At 36.7% G+C, this 26,419-nt stretch overlaps 1 protein-coding gene across 1 annotated transcript in view; it reads left to right on the forward strand.

Annotated features, from left to right (window-relative positions):
* The first annotated feature begins 8,499 nt into the window (after positions 1–8,499).
* Positions 8,500–26,419, forward strand: part of IQCM (IQ motif containing M) — a 405,622-nt gene continuing 387,702 nt past the window's right edge. Inside the window, exon 1 of the mRNA XM_032855550.1 lies at positions 8,500–8,559. The gene's annotated coding sequence lies outside the window, so the exon portion shown is untranslated. The remainder of the gene's footprint in view (positions 8,560–26,419) is intronic.

Consider the following 26,419-nt stretch of genomic DNA (forward strand, 5'->3'; position numbering starts at 1 on the left):
ACTTCATCAAGCCTAGAAGGAGAGTCACAAATACCTATTACAGACACAACGATGCAAGGTCTCAGAGAATAAATTTCAACACGGCCATGACATGAAAATTCTTTTAATGTTACCATTGTTCTTTAAAAGATGACATAAAAATCTCATTGATAAATCAATTAGTTTTTGAAATTTTTTAGAAACTTCTGTCGTTTTAAAAATAGATTGTAGGGGGACGCCTGGGTGGCTCAGTTGGTTGGACGACTGCCTTCGGCTCAGGTCATGATCCCGGAGTCCCGGGATCGAGTCCCGCATTGGGCTCCCAGCTCCATGGGGAGTCCGCTTCTCCCTCTGACCTTCTCCTCGCTCATGCTCTCTCTCACTGCCTCTCTCTCAAATAAAGAAATAAAACCTTTAAAAAAAAATAGATTGTAGGGGTGCCTGGGTGGCTCAATTGGTTAAACATCTACCTTTGGCTCAAGTTGTGATCTCAGCGTCCTGGGATCGAGCCCCGCATCAGCTCTCTGGTCAGTAGGGAGCCTGCTTCTCTCTCTCCCTCCACCTCTCCCCAGCCTCTGTTCTCTCACTGACTCGCTCTATCTCAAATAAATAAAATCTTAAAAAAAAGAAATAGATTGTAATGACTGAAAGAGGCATATGAAATATGTTATATCAGGTTGTTAGGGAGCTAATATCGAGCTGGACAATTTCTAAAAAAAACAACCACATGGGGGGGAGGAGTCAAGATGGCGGAGAAGTAGCAGGCTGAGACTACTTCAGGTAGCAGGAGATCAGCTACATAGATTATCTAAAGATTGCAAACACCTACAAATCCAACGGGAGATCGAAGAGAAGAAGAACAGCAGTTCTAGGAACAGAAAATCAACCACTTTCTGAAAGGTAGGACTGGCGGAGAAGTGAATCCAAAGCGACGGGAAGATAGACCGCGGGGGGAGGGGCAGATCCCGGCAAGCAGAGGAGCAATGGAGCACAAAATCAGGACTTTCAAAAGTCTGTTCTGCTGAGGGACATCGCTCCAGAGGCTTAACCGGGGTGAAGCCCACGCGGGGTGAGCGTGGCCTCAGGTCCCCACAGGGTCACAGAAGGATCAGGGGTGTCTGAGTGTCGCAGAGCTTACAGGTATTAGAAGGGGAAGCCGGCTACAGAGACAGAGCCAAGGAGTGAGCTCTAAGCTCGGGGTTACCTTGAATCGGTCGCAGCCTCGGTGAGCTCACAGTGCGGCCGGGGGCCAGGGAGATGGGAATAAATGGGCGCTGTTCTCTGAGGGCGCACTGAGGAGTGGGGCCCCGAGCTCTCCTTTCCTCCGGGCCAGACACTGGGAGACCGCCATTTTCATTCCCGTCCTCTGGAACTCTACGGAAAGCGCTCAGGGAACAAAAGATCCCAAAAGCAAACCCGAGCGGATTACTCAGCACCACCCCTGGTAAGGGCGGTGCAATACCTCCTGGGGCAAAGACACTTGAGAATCACTACAACAGTCCCCTCCTCCAGAATATCAACAAGAAATCCAGCCAGGACCAAGTTCACCTATCAAGGAGTGCAGTTTCAATACCAAGGAGAGCAGCGGAATTCCAGAGGAGGAGAAAGCAAAGCACGGAACTCATGGCTTTCTCCCCATGATTCTTTAGTCTTGCAGTTAATTTATTTATTTTTTCTTTTTCTATATTTTTTTCTCTCTTCTTCTGCTAATTTTTTTTAACTTTTAACCTTTTCTTTTTTTAACGTTTTTAAACTAGTTTATCTTATATATATATATATTTTTTTCTTTTTTATATTTTTTCTTTATTCATTTTCTTTTATTAATTGTTTCTTTTTTTAATTTTTTTTCCCTTTCTGAACCTCTTTTTATCCCCTTTCTCCCCCTTCAAGATTTGGGATCTCCTTTGATTTGGTTAAAGCATATTTTCCTGGGGTTGTTGCCACCCTTTTAGTATTTTACTTACTCCTTCATATACTCTTATCTGGACAAAATGACAAGGCAGAAAAATACACCACAAAAAAAAAGAACAAGAGCTAGTACAAAGGCTAGGGACCTAATCGATACAGACATTGGTACTATGTCAGATCTAGAGTTCAGAATGATTCTCCAGGTTCTAGCTGGGCTCGAAAAAGGCATGGAAGATATTAGAGAAACCCTCTCGGGAGATATAAAAGCCCTTTCTGGAGAAATAAAAGAAGCTATTAATGAGGTGCAATAAAAAATGGAGGCTCTCACTGCTAGGATAAATGAGGCAGAAGAAAGAATTAGCGATATAGAAGACCAAATGACAGAGAATAAAGAAGCTGAGCAAAAGAGGGACAAACAATTACTGGACCACAAGGGCAGAATTCAAGAGATAAGTGACACCATAAGACGAAACAACATTAGAATAATTGGGATTCCAGAAGAAGAAGAAAGAGAGAGGGGAGCAGAAGGTATATTGGAGAGAATTATTGGAGAGAATTTCCCCAATATGGCAAAGGGAACAAGCATCAAAATCCAGGAGGTGCAGAGAACCCCCCTCAAAATCAACAAGAATAGGTCCACACCCTGCCACCTAATAGTAAAATTTACAAGTCTTAGTGACAAAGAGAAAATCCTGAAAGCAGCCCAGGAAAAGTCTGTAACATACAAGTGTGAAAATATTAGATTGGCAGCAGGCTTATCCACAGAGACCTGGCAGGCCAGAAAGAGCTGGCATGATATATTCAGAGCACTAAATGAGAAAAACATGCAGCCAAGAATACTATATCCAGCTAGGCTATCATTGAAAATAGAAGGAGAGATTAAAAGCTTCCATGACAAACAAAAACTGAAAGAATTTGCAAGCACCAAACCAGCTCTACAGGAAATATTGAAAGGGGTCCTCTAAGCAAAGAGAGACCCTAAAAGTAGTAGATTAGGAAGAAACAGAGACAATATACAATAATAGTCACCTTACAGGCAATACAATGGCACTAAATTCATATCTCTCAATAGTTACCCTGAACGTTAATGGGCTAAATGCCCCAATCAAAAGACACAGGGTATCAGAATGGATAAAAAGATAAAACCCATCTATATGTTGCCTACAAGAAACTCATTTTAAACCCGAAGACACCTCCAGATTTAAAGTGAGGGGGTGGAAAAAAATTTACCATGCTAATGGACATCAGAAGAAAGCAGGAGTGGCAATCCTTATATCAGATCAATTAGATTTTAAGCCAAAGACTATAATAAGAGATGAGGAAGGACATTATGTCATACTCAAAGGGTCTGTCCAACAAGAAGATCTAACAATTTTAAATATCTATGCCCCTAACATGGGAGCAGCCAACTACATAAACCAATTAATAACAAAATCAAACACATCAACAATAATACAATAATAGTAGGGGACTTTAACACTCCCCTCACTGAAATGGACAGATCATCCAAGCAAAAGATCAACAAGAAAATAAAGGCCTTAAATGACACACTGGACCAGATGGACACCATAGATATATTCAGAACATTTCATCCCAAAGCAACAGAATACACATTCTTCTCTAGTGCACATGGAACATTCTCCAGAATAGATCACATCCTCGGTCCTAAATCAGGTCTCAACAAGTATCAAAAGATTGGGATCATTCCCTGCATATTTTCAGACCACAATGCTCTGAAGCTAGAACTCAATCACAAGAGGAAATTTGGAAAGAACCCAAATACATGGAGTCTAAACAGCATCCTTCTTAAAGAATGAATGGGTCAACCAGGAAATTAAAGAAGAATTGAAAAAATTCATGGAAACAAATGATAATGAAAACACAATGGTTCAAAATCTGTGGGACACAGCAAAGGCAGTCCCGAGAGGAAAATATATAGGGGTACAAGCCTTTCTCAAGAAACAAGAAAGGTCTCAGGTACACAACCTAACCCTACACCTAAAGGAGCTGGATAAAGAACAAGAAAGAAACTCTAAACTCAGCAGGTGAAGAGAAATCATAAAGATCAGAGCAGAAATCAATGAAATAGAAACAAAAAAAAAAAAAAAAAAACAAAAACAATAGAACAAATCAACGAAACTATGAGCTGGTTCTTTGAAAGAATTAATAAGATTGATAAATCCCTGGCCAGACTTATCAAAAAGAAAAGGGAAAGGACCCAAATAAATCATGAATGAAAGAGGAGAGATCACAACTAACACCAAAGAAATACAGACAATTATAAGAACATACTATGAGCAACTCTATGCCAACAAATTTGACAATCTTGAAGAAATGGATGCATTCCTAGAGACATATAAACCACAACTGAACTAGGAAGAAATAGAAAGCCTGAACAGACCCATAACCAGTAAGGAGATTGAAACAGTCATCAAAAACCTCCAAACAAACAAAAGCCCAGGGCCAGACGGCTTCCCGGAGGAATTCTACCAAACATTTAAAGAAGAACTAATTCCTATTCTCCTGAAACTGTTCCAAAAAATAGAAATGGAAGGAAAACTTCCAAACTCATTTTATGAGGCCAGCCTCACCTTGATCCCAAAACCAGACAAGGATCCCATCAAAAAAGAGAACTACAGACTAATATCCTTGATGAACACAGATGCAAAAATTCTCACCAAAATACTAGCCAATAGGACTCAACAGTACATTAAAAGGATTATTCACCACGACCAAGTGGGATTTATTCCAGGGCTGCAAGATTGGTTCAACATCTGCAAATCAATCAATGTGATACAGCACATTAATAAAAGAAAGAACAAGAACCATATGATACTCTCCATAGATGCTGAAAAAGCATTTGACAAAGTACAGCATCCCTTCCTGATCAAAACTCTTCACAGTGTAGGGATAGAGGGCACATACCTCAATATTATCAAAGCCATCTATGAAAAACCCACCGCAAATATCATTCTCTATGGAGAAAAACTGAAAGCTTTTCCGCTAAAGGTCAGGAACACGGCAGGGATGTCTGTTATCACCACTGCTATTCAACATAGTAATAGAAGCCCTAGCCTCAGCAATCAGACAACAAAAGGAAATTAAAGGCACCCAAATCGGCAAAGATTATGTCAAACTATCACTCTTCATAGATGATATGATACTATATGTGGAAAACCCAAAAGACTCCACTCCCAAACTGCTAGAACTTGTACAGGAATTCAGTAAAGTGTCAGGATATAAAGTCAATGCACAGAAATCAGTTGCATTTCTCTACACCAACAACAAGACAGAAGAAAGAGAAATTAAGAGTCAATCCCATTTACAGTTGCACCCAAAACTCTAAGATACCTAGGAATAAACCTCACTAAAGAGGCCAAGAATCTATTCTCAGAAAACTATAAAGTACTCATGAAAGAAATTGAGGAAGACACAAAGAAATGGAAAAATGTTCCATGCTCCTGGATTGGAAGAATAAATATTGTGAAAATGTCTATGCTACCTAAAGCAATCTACACATTTAATGCAATTCCTATCAAAGTACCATCCATTTTTTTCAAAGAAATGGAACAAATAATCCTAAAATTTATATGGAACCAGAAAAGACCGCGAATAGCCAAAGGAATATTGAAAAAGAAAGCCAAAGTTGGTGGCATCACAATTCTGGACTTCAAGCTCTATTACAAAGCTGTCATCATCAAGACAGCATGGTACTGGGACAAAAACAGACACATAGATCAATGGAACAGAATAGAGAGCCCAGAAATAGACCTCAACTCTATGGTCAACTAATCTTCGACAAAGCAGGAAAGAATGTCCAATGGAAAAAAGACAGCCTCTTCAATAAATGGTGTTGGGAAAATTGGACAGCCACATGCAGAAAAATGAAATTGGATCATCTCCTTACACCACAACATGAAAATAGACTCAAAATGGATGAAGGACCTCAATGTGAGAAAGGAATCCATCCAAATCCTTGAGGAGAACACATGCAGCGACCTCTTTGACCTCAGCCGCAGCAACATCTTCCTAGGAACATCGCCAAAGGCAAGGGAAGCAAGGGCAAAAAGGAACTATTGGGATTTTATCAAGATCAAAAGCTTTTGCATAGCAAAGGAAACAGTTAACAAAACCAAAAGACAACTGACAGAATGGGTGAAGATATTTGCAAACGACATATCAGATAAAGGGCTACTGTCCAGAATGTATAAAGAACTTAGCAAACTCAACACCCAAAGAACAAATAATCCAATCAAGAAATGGGCAGAAGACATGAACAGACATTTCTGCAAAGAAGACATCCAGATGGCCAACAGACACATGAAAAAGTGCTCCATATCACTCGGCATCAGGGAAATACAAATCAAAACCACAATGAGATACCACTTCACACCAGTCTGAATGGCTAAAATTAACAAGTCAGGAAATGACAGATGCTGGCGAGGATATGGAGAAAGGGGGACCCTCCTACACTGTTAGCGGGAATGCAAGCTGGTGCAACCACTCTGGAAAACAGCATGGAGATTCCTCAAAATGTTGAAAATAGAACTACCCTATGACCCAGCAATTGCACTGCTGGGTATTTACCCTAAAGATACAAACGTAGTGGTCCGAAGGGGCACGTGCACCCGAACATTTATAGCAGCAATGTCTACAATAGCCAAACTATGGAAAGAACCTAGAAGTCCATCAACAGATGAATGGATAAAGAAGATGGGGCATATATACACAATGGAATACTATGCAGCCATCAAAAGAAATGAAATCTTGCCATTTGCGACAACGTGGATGGAACTAAAGGGTATCATGCTTAGCAAAATAAGTCAATCGGAGAAAGACAACTATCATGATCTTCCTGATATGAGGGAGAGGAGATGCAACATGGGGGTTAAGGGGATAGGAGAAGAGTAAATGAAGCAAGATGGGATTGGGAGGGAGATAAACCATAAGTGACTCTTAATCTCACAAAACAAACTGAGGGTTGCTGGGGGGAGGGGCGTTGGGGGGGTGGGGTTAGTATGGACATTGGGGAGGGTATGTGCTATGGTGAGTGTGGTGAAGTGTGTAAACCTGGCGATTTACAGACCTGTACCCCTGGGGAAAAAAAAATATGTTTATAAAAAATAAAATTAAAAAAAAAAAGGAAGTGAAAAAAAAAAGAAATATACTTTGGAAAAATATATACATAAGTAAATTCTTTTTTTTTTTTTTAAGATTTTATTTATTTATTTGACAGAGAGAGCTCACAAGTAGACAGAGAGGCAGGCAGATAGAGAGGGGGGAAGCAGGCTCCCCGCTGAGCAGAGAGCCCGATGCGGGGCTCTATCCTAGGACCCTGGGATCATGACCTGAGCCGAAAGCAGAGGCTTTAACCCACGGAGCCACCCAGGCGCCCCCAAAAAGTAAATTCTTAAAACCAAAGTAGAATGGTGGTTACCAGGGACAGGGCAGAGAGGGAAAGGGGATATTGTTTAATGTGTATAGTTTCAGTTCTGCAAGATGAGAAAGTTCTGGAGATCTGTTTTGCAACAATGTGAGTATATTTAACACTACTGAACTATTCATTTAAAAAGGTTAAGATGGTATATTTTATGTGATTATTTTTTTAAGTCACAGTAGTTATTAGAAGCAAATCCTCACCTGGTCAATGTAGTCTGTTTTCTGTAAATAAACTTTCTGAATGAAAAATGTACCCAGAAATCTACAATAATGAAGCCTAGCAATATTTATGGCCCACTGTCTTAGTGAATGATGTTTCCTTGGAAGTCATAATAGCAGGGTGCCTAGGTTGTTCAGTTGGTTAAGCATCTAACTGTTGGTTTCAGTTCAGGTACTGATCTCAGTGTGGTGGGATGGAGCCCCAAGTCCAGCTTGTGCTCAATGAGGAGTCTACTTGGGATTCTATCCCTCTCTGCCTCTCCCCCTGCTCATGCTCAAGTGCTCCCTCTCTCTCAAATAAATAAATAAATAAATAAATCTTTAAAAAAAAAGTCAGGATAGAGTAGGATAAAAGATCAGTCATTTGAAAAATGTATATTCAATTGTGATAAAATCAGAACTCTGAGTTAGCTAGATGAACATAGCATTATCATGTCATTATTGTTGATGATTTGGCATTTTAGGGAAGCTAATATGACAATTATATTCTATGTCCTTAATGCTATGCTTAGTTAACAAATGGAAAACATCTCATGCAAAGAGAGATATATAATAGGGGTAAAGTCATTAAGGAAGCATACTCATAATACTCATTTACCCCTTTGTCCATTAATATTAATCTCTTCCATGAAGTCTTTCATTTTAACTTTTTTTTTAAAGATTTTATTTATTTGTCAGAGAGAGAGAGTACAGACAAGCAGGCAGAGAGGCAGGCAGAGAGAGAGGAGGAAGCAGGCTCCCTGCCAAGCAAAGAGCCCACTGCGGGACTCGACCCCAGGACCCCAGGATCATGACCTGAGCTGAAGGCAGCGGCTTAACCAACTGAGCCACCCAGGCGTCCCTCATTTTAACTTTTAACATGCACAAGAGTCACCTCATTTGATTGAACTTCTCTCCGCCCCCTCCACTTATAGTGGGAGTGCTAATGAATAATGAAGTGGCTGAAAATAATCACTAACTGACTAGTAAATGATGGAACATCAGCTGTGTCATAACAGTTTGCTATAACTAAATGTGAGTGATGTGGATCGCATCTCAGGAATATTAACATCATATTGCGATGTAATGATTTATAAAAAATACATATATGGTGTTGACTAAGAAGAAGAAGAAGAAGCTATAAAGCAACTAAAAGCATTTAATTGGGGTCCTAGGGATCACAATCTAAGAGACACAGACACCTGAAATTAAAAGTGTGCTCTGAATTGCAAGTAGAGTACAGTCTTATAAAGGCAAAAATCATAGGTTTATATAATTTGTTTTGGAAGAATTATGATTGGTGTTGGCAGAGTTTAAACTGGCTGCCTAGTAACACAATTGGCTACTTAGCTACTGATACAGCATTATCTATCTTAGTCCAGAGTAGAAGGATGTGTTCTAGGAAGTGGTGGAGTTATAACTGACAAAAGTCAAAAGTTCATTGTGTTGGAGAAATGAAACTGGAGACAGATGGAAGCAAGAGATGTGTATAGGCCCAACCTCTTCAGTGTCCTTTTGACTATTTTAAGTGACTCTCTTGGCAATGGTTACTTAATTTTGAATCTTTCACTTTGGTCATGCAGATGATCAAAATATATTTCTCAGACATATTTGGTCTTCATCTACAATTCCTGAATATGCTTCAGAACCATAAAAGTGAAATGAGTATCTTATTATTAATGAAAGTGACTTTTGGCCCCCACCCAAGGGCAAGGGCTAATTGCCAGAAGGACCAATCATGTGAGTAGAGGCATGGAACTTCAGTCTGACTGCCTGACCACCAAGGAGGGGAGACAGACTGGAGACTCAATCAGCCAAGGACCAAAGACTTAGGCAATTATGACTATGTTATGAAACCTTCATAAAATTAAATAGTTTTTTAGCCTTTTTTTTTCTTGAGAGCTTCCATGCTTGGGGAACCAGAATGCTTCTATGTGCCACCAAGCCAAGCCCCAAGCTCCATGAGGACAGAAGCTCCTTTGAGATCTTGCCCTAAGTATTTCTTCTTTTGGCTATTGATAGGTATTTTTTATAGTATCCTTTAGTAAACTGGTAAACATAAATAAGTGTTTCCCTGGGTTCTGTGAGCCCTTATAACAAATAATTGAACCTAAGGAGGAGATTGTTGGAACTTCCAATATGTAGTTGATCAGTTGGAAGCACAAATATACAGCCTGGGGCTTACAACTGGCATCTAAAGTGAGAGTTGTAGGGGCAGTCTTGTGGGACTGAATCCTTAACCTATGTGATCTGGTGATTTCACCAGCATAGGTAGTGTCAGAATTGAGTTGAATTCTTGGACATCCTTCTGGTGTTCAAGAATTGCTTGCTATTGTATGTTAGGGCACCCCCTGTTCCCACACTGAAATTGGTCTTAGGACACCTAAAGCCATGTCATGCCAATTTGGAGGGGTCATTAGAGAACATTTAGTCTAAATACCCATCTGATGTTTAGTTCTTCTAACAGAAGATTAAGAAAAGTATCTTTACAAACAACAGTATATTCCAAATTAGTTGTCAAGTAGGTTCTTTTGCCAGTGACTTTTCATGTATTTAATAAATGGGTAATAGTCCCCAAGTGGGTAGGAAGGGGGAACTTACTGCTTGAGGAAAGATCCCATTTCATTCTTAGTTAGCTCTAACAGTTAGCCATTTTCCTCACTAGATGACACAAAACCTGTGTTTGCTTAAATTTTTCTTTCTTAGGATAAGCATTCCCAGTGTCCTTACATGTTCTTCATAAGACATTCAAGCCTAAAAAAAAATTGATCTTAATTGCTGTCCTCTAAGTATATTCCACTTAAAAAATGTTTCTTTTTAAAGTGCCTACAGTGTAATACTCAAGGTAACATTGGGTTGTTATAAGTTTAAGTAAGACTATATACTATTTTGGTTTTAGACACTTTTTTCTGTTTGAATTACTGTTGGGATTAGTAATGCTTGAAAAGAATGACAGCACAGAAAATGATCTATGTTAGTAACCAATGTTACCATGTTGTTTTTAAAAATGATTCTTGCTTTATGCTTTGTTTGCTTACTGAAACTGGTCTCTCCGTTGCCAAAACTCCAACCTGGTGGATCTTTCATCATTCTGATTTTCTCTCTTTCCTGCTGTCATAGTAATGTTTATTTTTTATGATTATAAAATTATCATTGAAGAAAAATTTAAAAATATAATAAAATTTTAGGAAAAATATGATTCATAATCATTACTCAGAGATAACCATTCATCATTTTGGGTATTTCTACTTTTATAAATGGTATGTGTGTGTATGTTGAAATATATGTAGTAGAGAAGGGATTATATTATAAATACTTTTTTACTTTATTTTTTTCTGTTAAAATTAGGTATTATATATAAATATATATCATTATAGATTTATATTATATATTATATATATAACTATATATATATTTTTATTAACATATAATGTGTTATTTGCCCCAGGGGTACAGGTCTGTGAATCATCAGGCTTACACATTTTACAGCACTCATCATAGCATATACCCTCCCCTATGTCCATAACCCAGCCACCCTAACCCTACCCCCCACCTCCCAGGAACCCTCAGTTTGTTTCATAATATATATATACACACACACACACACACACACACACAAAATATATAATATTTTTGTATTACATATAATACAAAAATATATATTTAAATGTATATATATTTTAAAAGAATTCTTTTTTTTTTTAGATTTTATTTATTTATTTGACAGAGACACAAGGAGAGAGGGAACACAAATAGGAGGAGTCGGAGAAGGAGAAGCAGACCTCCCATTGAGCAGGGAGTCTGATGCAGGGCTCGATTCCAGGACCCTGGGATCATGACCTGAGTAGAAGGCAGCTGCTTAACCGAGCCACCCAGTCACCCCTGTTAAAATTATATTTTGAACTTTCTTATTTTTAGAATGTATTCCATTTATTTATAAACCTTTTCTTATATACCAGTTCTTTAGTTGTTGTCCTTTAAGTTATTTATATTTTTGTGACCATGAATGATCCCATAATGGACATGTTTATATGCAAATGTTTATCTCTGCATCTGTGATTATTTTTTTGAATATATTTCTTGAGGGATTATTAGATCAAAAGATTTGAACATTTCTTAAGTCTCATAGGAATCTCTAAAAGATAGGGTAACCATGTAGTTGATCAGCCAAACCAGGACACTTTTACCAGGACAAATGCACAACTAACTGGACAGAACTGGAACAACAGGTTCAAACAGAGATTGGACTGAATGAAATGGGAAATAGGATCCTCCTGCTGAAAGAAAATGTGATTATTTCCTTTTAAAGTAAAATTCCTCCAGTGCTATCCCCATTAGAATTTTAAAAATCCCTCAGCATGGCTGATTTTTAATGAAGGTCATAAAAGTGTGTTATAACAATTCATTATTAAACACAAGAATTTATACTTTCTTACTCATTAGAGGTGTGTTTGTGAGTGAATGTATAACTACATTGTTAGAAATTATACACATGTGCATATACACACACAATATAAGACCTACAGTGTAACTGCATAAAATGATAAATAGACCTTAATATAACACATTTCAAAGCATTATTATAAAGAGGAAGCTTGAACTAAGTAACCAACCAACAAGTATATAAATAATGAAAGATGAAAGAACTTTATTAATCTGTCTTATCTCCCAAATAGAATGAGAAAGAAATTATACTCAACTATGGACAGTTTTTTTTTTTTAAAGATTTTATTTATTTATTTGACAGACAGAGATCACAAGTAGGCAGAGAGGCAGGCAGAGAGAGAAGGGGGAAGCAGGCTCCCTGCGGAGCAGAGAGCCTGATGCGGGGCTCGATCCCAGGACTCTGGGATCATGACCTGAGCCGAAGGCAGAGGCTTTAACCCACTGAGCCACCCAGGTGCCCCAACTATGGACAGTTTTGAAGAGATAACTTTCACACTGAAAGTGAATAAATTCTTTGGCTTTATTAATAAGAGACTCTTTAAAAGTATAATATTTAAGTATGATACAACTATTTTAATGTAGTCTTTTTCTTTAGTCTTTTGCCTTCATTCTACTTCCATTCTGTGATAAAGCATTGTCTTTGACAGAGACAGATATTTAAATACTAATTCTAAGAAGAAAATTAAATAAGACATTTTTAAAAACAACAGATTTTAAAATGGTTGCCATGAACATTCTTGGCACACATTGATATTCAGTGTATCTAACAGAGGTTCCCTGGGGTCATCTGACCCCCCCAAAAATAGTATTTTTCGTAGGAATTACATAATCACTGATAAATGTTCTTGTTCTAATTTTAATTTAATTGTGGAGCTTTATTTTTTGCTATTTATAATATATAAAGAAAGGACTTAGGGTCTATGTTTATGCAATATAATGCTGGAAGTCCTAGCCACACCAACCAGACAAGAAAAATAAATGAAAAGCATCCACATAGCTAAGGAAGAGATAAAAGTTTTACTATAAGCAGATGACATGATACTATATATAGAAAACCCAAAAGATACCACCAAAAACCTACTAGAACTAATAAATGAATTCAGGGAAGTTATAGGGCACAAAATTAATATACAGAAACCTGTTGTATTTGTATACACTAATAATGAACTAGCAAAAAGAGAAATTAAGCAAACAATCTCATTTACAATCACACCAAAAATAATAAAATATCTAGGAATAAACAACCAAAAAAATGAAAGAAAATATAAATCATAAAATTAGATGGACAGTAGCAAGAGCACTGGACAAGCAATGCTAATTTGTCTTCTTTTCTAGTCTGGACGACTTTCATTTTATTTTCTTTGCCTTATTACACTGATTAGAACTTGTAGTACGATGCTATAGAACAGTGATAAGAGCAGGCATCCTTGCCTTTTTCCTGCTCTTGGGGGAATGTTGTTCAGTCTTCTGCCATTATGTATGATGTTACCTGTAGATTTTTCCTAGGTGCTCTTTATCAGTTCAAGGAAATTCCTATTCATTCTATACTTCTGTTCATAGCCTGCTACAAATGATAATGATGATGGTGGTGATGATGATGATTAAAGAATGGATGTTGGGTTTTGTAAAAAAAATTTTTCTGAATCTTTTGAAATGATCATATGGTTTTTCTCTTTTCACTTGTTAATATGAAGTACATTTATTGATATTTGATAAATATTCTTGTATTACTGGGATAAACTTCATTTTGTTATGATGTATTATCCTTTGTATATTTTATTAGCTACATTTTACTAATATTTTATGGGGGATTTTTTATGTATATTTTTATGTGTATTTTTAAATGTATTTTATGTATATCTGCATTTTGCATATTTTATGAGATGTGTGTATATATCTGTAGGTTTTACTTTGTTTTTCTTGTATCTGATTTGTCTTAATGATTGCTCAATTGAAGGAGCTGGGAAGTATTTTTTCCTTTTTCAATTTTCTGGAAGAGCCTTTCTATCCTTTTATTTTTAATCTCTTTTAGCTATTGAACACCACACTTAAAAAAAAAAATTTTTTTAAGAGCACCACACATTTTTGAGCTCAGTGTTTTACACAGTAGGTTTCTGATCTCTTTGCACTTTCAGGGTTCTGGCCAGTCCATCATGCCCCATTAAAATGCTGGGTCTGAATGGTTGGTAGTTTTATTTGTAAGGATATAGAGAAGGACACATTTTGGATATAAAAGATAATGGGCTTTATCTGGCCAAGTTGAGTTTGTGATTCTGGATAGACCCCCCTGGGACCTATGTCCAACAGGGAGTTATAGAACTCAGGTGATATCAGTCCATAGGAGGTATTTGAATTTATAGGTATAAATAAATTCCAGTAAAAGCTGTTCACAATGAGAGAAAAGACCAAAAATGAAAACTTGGCAAGTATGGATATTTATTGAGAAAAACCTGTAGTTTAGGTAAGTTCTAATATAGTAGCGATGCTTACGGTATTGAAAATTTCTTGTATGTATAAATTGTTAAGTGCAAATGACAGTGGAGCCTTTATTATGGAAAATTGGATATTTCACTCTTTAAGATCTGTTGAGATTTTAATATTCCTTCTAAAGTGTGTGATCTAAATGTAATACCCTAAACAGTTTAAACTCTCCATAAATATTTTTGTAAATTTAGTCTCAGATGCTGCAAAGAATTCAGTTGTCCTGGTGAGCAAGTTATATAAACTCCCTAAAGGCTCAAGCTTGTCAGCTGTTTTGTTCATAACTCTTAGTGCCAAGTAATATCACAGAGGATTTATATAACTTAAGCCTTCAGTAAATACATGATTCAATTGCCAAATCTTATGAGTAGTTTCCGTAATGACCCTTGATCTCTCTTTAAGCGCTGCGGTTGCTGAGTAACCTTACACTGATAGGGGTGGGGAAAATATTGGGATAATCCCATTAGAGACAGAAATGTCACAGGCTGGATTCTGCATGTTAGAACTCTTGGCAGCTGATGTTCAAGTTAAGAGACGGTATGTGGGCTGTTCAGACAATTGATCCTAAATAGGGTTTTATTTTAACTTTAAAATGCACTTGTCTAGAAATTTTTAAGTAATGCAATGACATTTGACATTCTGTCTCTACTTAATTTTTTTTTCTTGTTGACTGTGGTTGTTATTGGTATAATTTATTATGCCTGTAACAATCCAAAGATAGGCTAGAAAATCAGATGGCTCATTGTAAATGACTTATCTAGTGAATAAACTTTTCAATTTCTAACTCTGGTTGCGTTATCACAGAGATTGTGGAGGGGGCAAGGTCACTCTGCCTCCTGGTGTTGCAGTAATCCTGTCTTCAAATTATAAAATGTTTAATAGTGATTGTGAAATTATGTCTCTGCTGAAGGCATGATTACTAACAGTTTAATCTACTCACCTCTTCACATTTTTTGTGTGTGAAATAAGTTTAGTAAAAGCAAGATGTGCGAAAAGAACATCTCCTGTTGAGTTATCTTTCTAGGAATTTAGAGAGATGATAAAATTTCCTAAATCATGGCTGTGAGTTACTTTCCTTGAGACATTGAGTAGTAGTCCCACTCATTTTATACAGAGTTCTCTTGGCCCATGTAACTAAAATTAGGCCAGGTGTGTAAATTAAAAGTAATAAGTACTCTAAACTCTAAAACATATCCCCTTAGTACATATACATTTATAAAAAACTATTTTATGTTATCTACCTTTTTGTGAAATGTATCTCTTGTCCCTCCTATGCTGCCATTCATTCTCTTATTTTTCAAAAGAATATTTATGCATCGAGATTGCAATTCTTCAAAAGCCAGTTTAACTTGTCATCTTAATGACAGAGACTAATGATCAGCCATGATGATAGCACAGCTCAGCAGACCATTAAATATTCAGAGCTAAAGCACACAGTTACAATACTAAAATTTTTACTGTAACCAACATAATCAGTGGAGAAAAGACCACAGGCCCTCAAACAAGATGCACTCTTGAAATTAGGGTCAAGTTCAGGTAATATCACCCTTTAAAACTGATGCTGGCACCATGCATGGATGGAATTTGCTATTTACAGCCATCTCTTCTAGAAGTGACTCAGCTAGTGTAATTTTGAAATGACAGAAGCTGAATATGACACCAGGAGCAAACCATACTAAGATATAATTAACTATCATGAAAGAAAAAATATATTAGAGGTATTTCGAAATGAACAAAAGATAATCTTGGATCTTTGAAAAATCAAGAGTTACAGAATAAGAATTTCAACAAAACCACAAAAATCTGTCTGTGCCACGTTTTTTCAGGCAAGGTGTCATCCAGTTTAATACTTTGATAGTAATGTCTGGGCAACATCTGTTCCTGTGAAGATCTTCATGAGAGTTACTATAAGAAATGGATAAATTGCCATTTTGGTGATAGATTATTTTGGCTAATGAAAATCATCTCATTAGCTTTTACTTCTTCCTATTCCCTCTTTTAAAAAATATGAGTAATGCATGTTGTTTTTAGGAAAATTAGAAAATAAAAATGAACAAAAAAAAATCATGAAGTCATGTCAAATTCATTTTCATTTTTTTACAAAATATGGCCATTCCTTACATATTATTTTGAACCTAATACTTTTTTTTGTTAACAATATCATCAGGTAAAAATGTTTTAATTAGCTCTGGGTAAAGTAACAAAAAATGTCATTACTACTATTGGGGTCAATATTAATCCTTTCTTTTGTAGCATTTTTCTGTTAATGTGGAAAGAACAGCAGTAGTGATGTTAAATGTAAAAATGAGAAAGTAATATGTAGTGAGTTTTTTGACTTGCAAACCTGAGACCTAAGTCCTATACTTATGGGGACTCACTGAATTTCCTATTTTCATTAACTATTTTTGGTAAGCTAAGATGCCTTCATAATAAATCTGCCAGTTACAGAGCAGTGGTAGAAAAGTAGTGAATGTTCTGTGATTTTTTTTTTTAAGATTTTATTTACTTGACAGAGAGAGAGACAGAGAGAGTGTGCATGAGCACAAACAAGGGGAGCAGCAGAGGGAACCTGCTTCTCAGGGAGAAGGCTCCCTACCTCTCCCTGCTTCAGCAGGGAGCCTGCCATGGAGCTTGATTCCAGGACCCGTTTGGTCCAAAGACAGATGCTTAACTGACTGAGCCACCCAGGCACCTCACTGTGATTTTTTCTTTCTTTCTTCTTCTTTTTTTTTTAAGCAAATCATAGAAATTTTAAAAACTGAGTTAACACAGAGCATTTTATCTTTTTTCTTCTTATTTTCAAAAATACTTCATCTTTGATTCTTCTTTCGTAGCTCTCACACTGTCTTACCTTGGTCAGTATCTGCTGCGTCCTACTTCATAACAAAGCCATTTTTATTCTTTATTGCTCCTTACAAACACTTCATGTAAGGAGAACACTTTTCCAGAAAGACTTTGTCTTTCCTTTCTTGGTTTCCCTGATCCCAGTATTTGCCATCACATAAGATTCATAAGCTTTAGTCACAAATTTAAGTTTCATGGAGTAATATTCTTGGGGGTACTTCAGATGTTTAAAGTGGTTATGTAGTGCTTAGGCAGAGGAAAACATGTCCCTATGTTTAGCAGCTGTCAACTGTCTTCATTTTTATCATTTTCCAGGTTGGTGGCCAATTGAAATTTTATTCCATGACCCTTTTCCTCTGTTCTTTTTTGCTTTCTGTAATACTCATTTGAAATGAATGTTAAAGCAATGCCTCTGTTGAGTTTGAGCTAAGGTTACTGTAGTAAAAAATTAAATATAAAATTTTAGGTAAATAATTTAAACCATAGCTGACAGGAGATACGTGGCTTAGGACCTGTTATTTTTGTTAAAACACTACTTGTAGGATGTAAAGCTTTTCTCCATCTATGATGTCTATGGTGCCCCTTTCTGCACAGCAGGATCCTCATTTAACGTCCCCTTTGGATAAATTTGGATTTTTTTTTTTTTTTGAGGAAAATGCATCCTTTCCCTGGCAAATAGGGCATATTGCTTAACTCTACCACTGATATGACCAAATACTTTCTGCTCTTACCTTCTTTTCCTCATTGCAGAGAATCTTCTAGATTGAAGAAATGAGTTCCAGATTCTTCAGGCATTTCATCTTTCTGTGGGAGTTTCTGTTAATTCCTTTCACAGCCAGAGGCAGTAAGCCCAATGGTTCAGAGCTTGAGTTTTTGAGTCAGAGGGATCCCGTGTTGAATCCTGCCTCTGTCTCCTATAGGTCTTTGGGTTTGAAGAAGTTACTGGACCTCTCTAAGCCCCAGTATTGTTATCTAAGAAATTGATAGGATTAGTACTAAGTGTAGAACATTGTTGTGCCTTTTCAGTAAAGTTATGATTTAAAGAGTTGGCATAGTGCTCTGGGGGCTTCACACGTCAATTACCCTTATTTTACAAACTTCTGTGAGATTCTCTCTGGTGTTCTAGTTTAGGGAAGGAACACGTTGGCTTTTGTGCTGCTCTAAGCTTCTTTTCCTCCTTTTGGAGCCTTTTAACATCCTACCTCTTCCATATATTTTCATATGCATTCTAAACTCAATATGCAAAAATAAAACACTCTGCAATGACTGCTCATGTTTGTTCTTTCTGATGTTTTGAAAACCTGCTGTATAGTACACTGGCCACATAGTGTTTTACCCATCTTACTGCTTTCTGATAACAACAGTGAAGGTGATGGACTCTGTGTAAAGAGGAAGCCATTATATTTTTAGGATAAAGGCCGGTATTAAATAAAATTTACTTACATTTAAGCTTCACTCATTGAAGACTCAAAAGTCCTTGTGATTTTACTTCAGATGATATTACCAGAACATGGGCATGATATGTGTGTTTGTGTGTCTGTGAGTGTGTGTGTGTGTATGTGAGCTGCACTCCATGTATATGTATTTAACATTTTTACTAAAGGGGCTACTGAAAATTGCTGCATAGGCCAGAGATTATCATCTCTGGGATCTCCTAGTAAGAGTAATTAGGAAAGGTGATTTAAATAAAAAAGTATTTTGGGATTTGTCTGTTAGAGGTTGTAAGATCTATGGAGAACCTTATCATTGAATTACAACTGAATAGGCTTTTAATAAATTAATTTGAACTAGAAATTATTTTTGATACTCCCACATGTGAAACTATACCTAAAACTTATTAAATAACAAGGCAATTAAATATAATTTTCCTACAAGCAGCATTGATTGCTTTGTAGAGAGGGCCAATGAGCAGAACCTACAGGATCAAGATGCCTTTATAACATGGAAATACTGCAGCCTTTGTCCTCAGTGCTCACATCTTAATGAAGTGAAATGTCCTTTTCAATTAGCATTTAGTCCTACCCCACAGAAGATGTCTTCCTCTTTTTTTTTTTTTTTTTTTAAAGATTTTATTTATTTATTTGACAGACAGAGATCACAAGTGGGCAGAGAGGCAGGCAGAGAGAGAGGAAGGGAAGCAGGCTCCCCGCTGAGCAGAGAGCCCGATGTGGGGCTCAATTCCAGGACCCTGAGATCATGACCTGAGCCGAAGGGGGAAGCTTAAACCTACTGGGCCACCCAGGTGCCCCACATCTCCTATATTTCTAAGGCACTTAATTTTCACTTTACATAGGAGGTAACTTTTTTCATAAATTTTGTAAGTTAAGAACTTTTTCCATTATTAATTAATACTATATGTTTGGGAAATCAAGGTCCCAAAGAATAGGTTATATCATTCAAGAAGTTAGCAGCTAAATCTAGTTTTGGTACATATATTTCTGGGGAACTAGCTTTTTGTATTAGTAAAAAAAAAAAAAATAATTAATTGCTACAATCAATTGTTTTACAAATTTAGAAAATTTTCTTAGGATCTGTGAGGGATCTGTGTGGGATATTAATGATAATTCAGACAGAAATATTATCCTTAAGACTTTTTAGTGTAATAGAGGAAATAACATTTGCACCCAAATAACCATAACACAAGATTTAAAAGGACAAGTGTCATAAATGAGAGGTAGTGTAAGGACTGTGGGATTCTTAGGAGACAAAGAAGATTTCCAATGTGGAGGACAGGAGAAAACTTTGTGCAGAAGGAGGACTTTGATATGTCCCTCTAAGGAAGATCAGGACTGTTTGCTCTTTGGAAAATGGGGAAGTTGATATCAGGTGGCAAGAGCAGAATGAACAAAACTGAGGAAAGAGGAAAGCACAGGGTCCTTGTGGTGGGAATAGGAAATGGGAAACTTGCTTGCCTTGTGTAAATGATAATATTGGGACTTAGTGTTGGACTTATGGCTTTGGGTTATTTATTACCATATTATTTTATAAACACTGACACCTTGGTCAAAAGAAGAGCATGAATATGGTAATCTTTTTTTAAAAGATTTTATTATTTATTTTTGAGAGAGAGTGACTGCATGTGCATGTGTTAATAAGAGGTAGGGTGTAGAGGGTGGGAGAGGGAGAGAATCTTTTTTTATTAACATATAATGTATTATGTGTTTCAGGGGTACAGGTCTGTGAATCATCAGTCTTACACAATTCACAGCACTCACCATAGCATATACCCTCCCCAATGTCCATCACCCATCCACCCCATCCCTCCCCCCTCTTCCAGCAACCTTCAGTTTGTTTCCTGAGATTAAGAGTCTCTTATGGTTTGTCTCCCTCCTGATCTCATCTTGTTTCATTTTTCCCTCCCTTCCCCCACGAACCCCACCCTACCTCTGAGATGCCTCATATCAGAGAGATCATATGATAATTGTCTTTCTCTGATTGACTTATCTTGCTTAGCATAATACCCTCTAGTTCCATCCATGTCATTGCAAATGGCCAGATTTAGTTTTTTTGATGGCTGCATAGTATTCTTCTGTGTGTGTGTGTGTGTGTGTGTGTGTGTGTGTATTATAATATACCACATCTTCTTTATCCCTTCATCTGTTGATGGACGTCTAGGCTCTTTCCATAGTTTGGCTATTGTGGACATTGCTGCTATAAACATTTGGGTGCATGTGCCCCTTCGCATCACTACATTTGTATCTTTAGGGTAAATACCAAGTAGTGTGATTGCTGGGTTGTAGGGTAGCTCTATTTTCAACTTTTTGAGGAACCTCCATGCTGTTTTCCAAAGTGGCTGCACCAGCTTGCATTCCCACTAGCAGTGTAGGAGGGTGCCCCTTTCTCTGCATCCTTGCCAACACTGGTCGTTTCCTGACTGGTTATTTTAGCCATTCTGATTGGTGTGAGGTGGGATCTCATTGTTGTTTTGATTTGTATTTAGAGGGAGAGAATCTTAAGCAGATTCTGTGCTGAGATGGAGTCCCATGTGGGGCTTGATTCCATGACTCCTGAGATCATGACCTGAGCTGAAACTAAGAGTCAGATGCCCCACAGACTGAGCCACCCAGGTGTCCCTGGTAGTCTCCTTTTACCCTGGTTTTGGTTTTTATGGTTTCACATACACTTATGGTGGTCAACTATGGTCTGGAGGCAGATGTTCCTCCTTCTGGCTTATTGTCAGAAGGTCAATAATACCTAATGATATAGCATAGTGCTTGCATCATTCATCTCACTCCATCTCATCACATAGACATTTTATCATCTCACATCATCACAAGAAAATGACGAGTACAGGATAATAAGATATTTTGAAGAGATCACATTCACCTTAATTTTACTACAGTATATTGTTATAATGGTTCTATTTTATCATTGTTGTTTAACCTCTTATTGTGCCTAATTTATAGTTAAACTTTATCATAAATATATTTATATAGGAAAACCACAGTATTCTAGGCTTTGGTACTACCTACTGTTTCAGGCATCCCCTGGGGGACTTAGAAGTGTCCTCCGTGGATGAGGGTGGGGGAGTACTCTAGATCCATGATTGAGAGAGATTTTTGATTTTTTTTTTCTTTTGGATGTTGAGCAATAAGGCCATGTGTGAAGGAAGAGCTGAATTAGTGTATTAGAACTGATGAGTGTACTCTAAATACTCTTAACTCATTTTCACATCCTGGCCTATATATTATAGGCATAGGAATTGACATAGGCATAGGTCCAGGGAATTGACAGAATAGTAATGGTTCTATATTTTGTGATTTTAGGGATTACTAGGAAATCTTGTTTTACAAGGTTTAACAAAGTCCTCCATCTGCTAATATCTGATATTTTCTTATATACATTCCTTAAAAGTAAGTGATCAATGCTTGATGTTTTTCCTGTTAAAATATAAAAGCCTTTGGGCATAGTTCTAGAGCATTGTGCAGGGAAAAATATCTCCAAGGGGAAAGAACATTTCTGGGAGAATATCTAGGCAAACACTGATTTTTATTTTTTTTGACTGACTTCACAATTTTGCCTAACCTACTGTTTTGATTTATCTCAGAAATGTCAAATATACATAAATACATACATGTAAATAAAATATATAAATACAACATACTGAGTTCATTGGTGGTTTCTATATTATTTTTACTTAATAAAAGTGAAACAAAATGATCAATGTTTCATACCTAAAAGGTGTTCCCTAACACATGAAATCAGAAGCCAGACTCTTAGTGGGTAGTTGGATTTGGGAATTTTCTGTGGAGGAAGATCAGCTGTGCTTTCTTAATGAATACCTTGATTTCTGTTAATGAGCTACTCAGATGTATAAAAGAACAATTAAGTGCACCCTCAGCTTTCTGCTCTATTATAATCTTGTATAAATAGTTCTTAATAAAGTCATTTTCTAAATTGATTTTATTTTATGTAATGCTAGTTTTTCACTTAGAAAGGAAAATACTTGAAGAGCTAGCATATGGTTACCTTATGCCACTCTTCACTTGTTTCTTCCTTTAGTGTGTTTCATGCTCTTTTCATGGTCTTTTCTCCTTATTTTCTGTGATTTCTTCTTCTATATTTCTTCTTCCATAATCCATATAGGATTCAGTGCCTTCATGCTACTCTCGGATATTTGAGCCTTCCTCACTTTCCTGCCTTACCTGGGCCTCCTTGGTTCCTCCAGCACCTTAACAAATCTAGACTTTTCTTGCCATCCTCTTCACCTTTTCCTTTTGTTCATAATACTGCTTATTTGTCCATCTGTCCTCCCTCTGACCCTCCCTCCCTTTTTCTGTTTCCTCCTCCTCTTTTTCTCCTTCTCTCCCTCCATACCTCTCTGTCTTTCTCTTTGTGGAACATAGAGGCTTGTATATCTTGTCAATATTCACAAAGGATTTTTTGTTTGTTTTGTTGACAGTTTCTACTGTTTGATTTTCTGCAGTTGTTTTTGGTTATATTCATTTTTACCAATGTCTCTATTAATTTCTTTCTTCTACTTTCTTTGAATTTAATAATTTTTGCTTTATATTTGTTAAAGTTGAATAATGATTTTAAATACTTATTTCACTTAATAAACTTATTTAAGAAAATAAATTTACTTCTGGATATTATGCCTGCATTCCACAGGTTTAATTTGTTGTGTTTCCATTTACTCCCTGTTCTAAATATCTTATAATTTCCATTTTGATCTACTCTTTAACCAATTAGTTATTTAGGAGTACACTTTTAAAAACTATCTTTACTATTGATTTGTAACAATTGTATTATTCAGATTTTTAACATTTATTGGGACATGTCATGTGATTTAGTATAAGGAAAAAATTTTTAAATGCTTTATATGTACTTGAAAAATGTCTATTTTTTATTTGTGGAGGATTCTAAAAATATATATTACATGAAGCATCTAATATTAAATATACGTCCTTAGTTTTTTTATGTACTTGATCTGTTTCTAATAGTGGTATGTTAAAATCTCCCTGTCCAATTGTTTTAACATTTTTTCCTTGTAATTCTATTGACTGAAAGTTTAGAGCTACTTTGTTAGGTTTATATAAATTCATGATCATCCTAGCTTCTTGAAGCACTGTTTCCTTAACCATGACTTAGTGTACCTCTTCATTCCTATTAATAATTTTGACCTAATATCTGTTTTTGCTTGGTGGTACTAGTATGACAACGGCTTTTTATTATTATTATTATTTGTGAGTAAATATTTTTTCATAAATTTCCAGTCTTTATGTGTTCTTTGGTTTTAAGTCAATCTTTTATAACCAACACTTTAGTTGAATTTTATTTGTATTACCTTATTCTGTAATCTTTTTCTGTTAAGAGATGGTTATAATGTGTATTTATGGCACTTACTAAGAATTTATATTTATTTTACCATCTTATTTTAGTTTTCCATTTAACTTCCATTTTTTCCTTTGGTTTTTCTTTCTTCTCTTGCCTTCTTTTGGCTTGATGGAGTTTTCAGTAATTATTATAAGATTCCTGTGGTAGTTTCAGAGCTATGCATTTGTATTGCCATTCTATTAGAAATTATCCTTGACATGTTAGTGGAAATATTTGTCTGTAATTTTTTCTTAAAACATTTTTCAGTGTATTTATTCTCTTCCTTTTAAAAAAAATTATTTATTTATTTGACAGACAGAGATCACAAGTAGGCAGAGAGGCAGGCAGAGAGAGAGGAGGAAGCAGGCTCCCTGCTGAGCGGAGAGCCTGATGCAATGCGATGCAGGGCTCCATCCCAGGACTGGATCATGACCTGAGTCAAAGGCAGAGGCTTTAACCTACTGAGCCACCCAGGCACCCCTCTTTATTCTCTTCTTAAGCAGGACAAAGGCCCTGAAATTTTAAGACTTTGAAAACTGTTCCCTTCTGATCTTCCCTACTCCCTTCTTGGTTATTATATTTAAAATTTTAGTTCCACATAAAAAAAATCCATATTAACTACTCATAAGTTTTTGTAGGTAATAGTAATTTAAATTTATAAACATTATCAAATGCATTTTATTCATTGCTTTTGGGCTCACTTTCTTCTTCCTATAGTATGTCCATTAACCACTCATTTTTGGGGTGTGTGTGTGAAAATTTCTTAGACTTAGTATTTTTGAAAGTCCTTATTTTGTTCCCACTTTTATATGATAGTTTAGATTGATTCTGAATTTTATGTTTCTTGTTATTTTTCCTCCGATGTTCTAAGATACTGTCTTCTGTCAATTATCATTGCCGATGAGAAGTTTTGCCAAAGTTGTCATCCTTTTCTATATAGCCTATTTTTTCTCTGTGAGAATTTATGGTTTTTTTTATTCATTTATTCATTATCCTTCAACTATTTATTGATTGACAGTGAGTGCTCTAGGCACTGGGTATTCATCAGTATACAAACTAGTAAAAAATCTTGCACTCATAGATCTTACAATATAACCAGTCAATATATTAGCTAAGGTAAAGCCAGCCACTGTAATAAATTAAACCCCTGATTATCACTGGCTTAATGCTTTGAGATTTTATTTTTTATTTTTCACACTGTCTCTTATGGATGTTCCTACTTAGGGATCTCCCAAGGTATAGGCTTCTTCTACTCTGTGACTCTCTCATCTTTAACAGTTAGTTCTGATGCTGTCCTGTGGTCACCAGTGTTCTAGCAGCTAGGGAGGGAAAAGAGCATGGAGGATCATATGGGAGGTTTTTAAGGACTAGGCCTGGAGGTGGCACTCACCACTTTGGCCCATATTCTCATGGTTAGGATGCAGTCACTTGTTCACATTTAACTTCAAGGGTACCTGGTAAAAGTAGTTCAGCTGTGGGCCTAGGAAGAAGAGAAAACACATTTGGGAATCAGCTAGCAGTTTCTGCCATATTATGAGGAAAACCCATGGTTTGCTAAATAGTATTAGTGCTAAGGAGGAAGTAAATCAAGGAGCGGGCTAGGGAGTGTTGTGGGAGGTGGGATCCCGATTGTATATAGGTGGCTGGTGAAATCCTTACTTAGAGGGTACATTTGAGTATACACCTAGAAGAAGTGAGGGAGTGGTACCATGTGGAGATCTGAGGGAAGAATATTTCAGGCATAGCAAATAGCAAATGCAAATGTTTTGAGGTTGGAGGCAAGCCTGGCTTGGCTAGAGCAACCAGGAAAGCAGTGTAGCTCCGGGAGAGTGAACAAAGGGCTGGGGTAAAAATTGGATCAGTGACATAAGTGATACTGTAGGGCTGTATGAGCCATCAGTGGGTTTGCCTGGATGGCATGATCTGACTTAGGTTTTAGTGGGATAGCCCTGGTCGCTAGGTTGAGAATAGATTGAAGGATGGGGTAGGGAGCAGAATGAGGCCAGTTAGAGGTTACTTTAATAATCTAGGTGAGAAATGTTGATGGTTTGGACTATAGTGTTAACAGTGAAGGTGGCATGAAGCTATCAGATTCTGAATATATTTTGGAGGGATTGCTGGCTTACGATTAGCTAATGGATAGGATGTGGGATGTACAAAAAAAAAAAAAACAGAGTCAGGAATGGTTGTTCAACTTTGATAACTGGAAGAGTGGAATGTCATTTACTGAGGTTGGGAAAATGATCAGAAGTTTCAACATGTAAAATTTGAGTTGATTTCATGACACTTAGATGGGCATATGAAATAG

Source organism: Lontra canadensis, unplaced genomic scaffold, assembly GCF_010015895.1.
Source record: "Lontra canadensis isolate GAN:19392208 unplaced genomic scaffold, GSC_riverotter_1.0 scaffold10, whole genome shotgun sequence".
NCBI lineage: Eukaryota > Metazoa > Chordata > Mammalia > Carnivora > Mustelidae > Lontra > Lontra canadensis.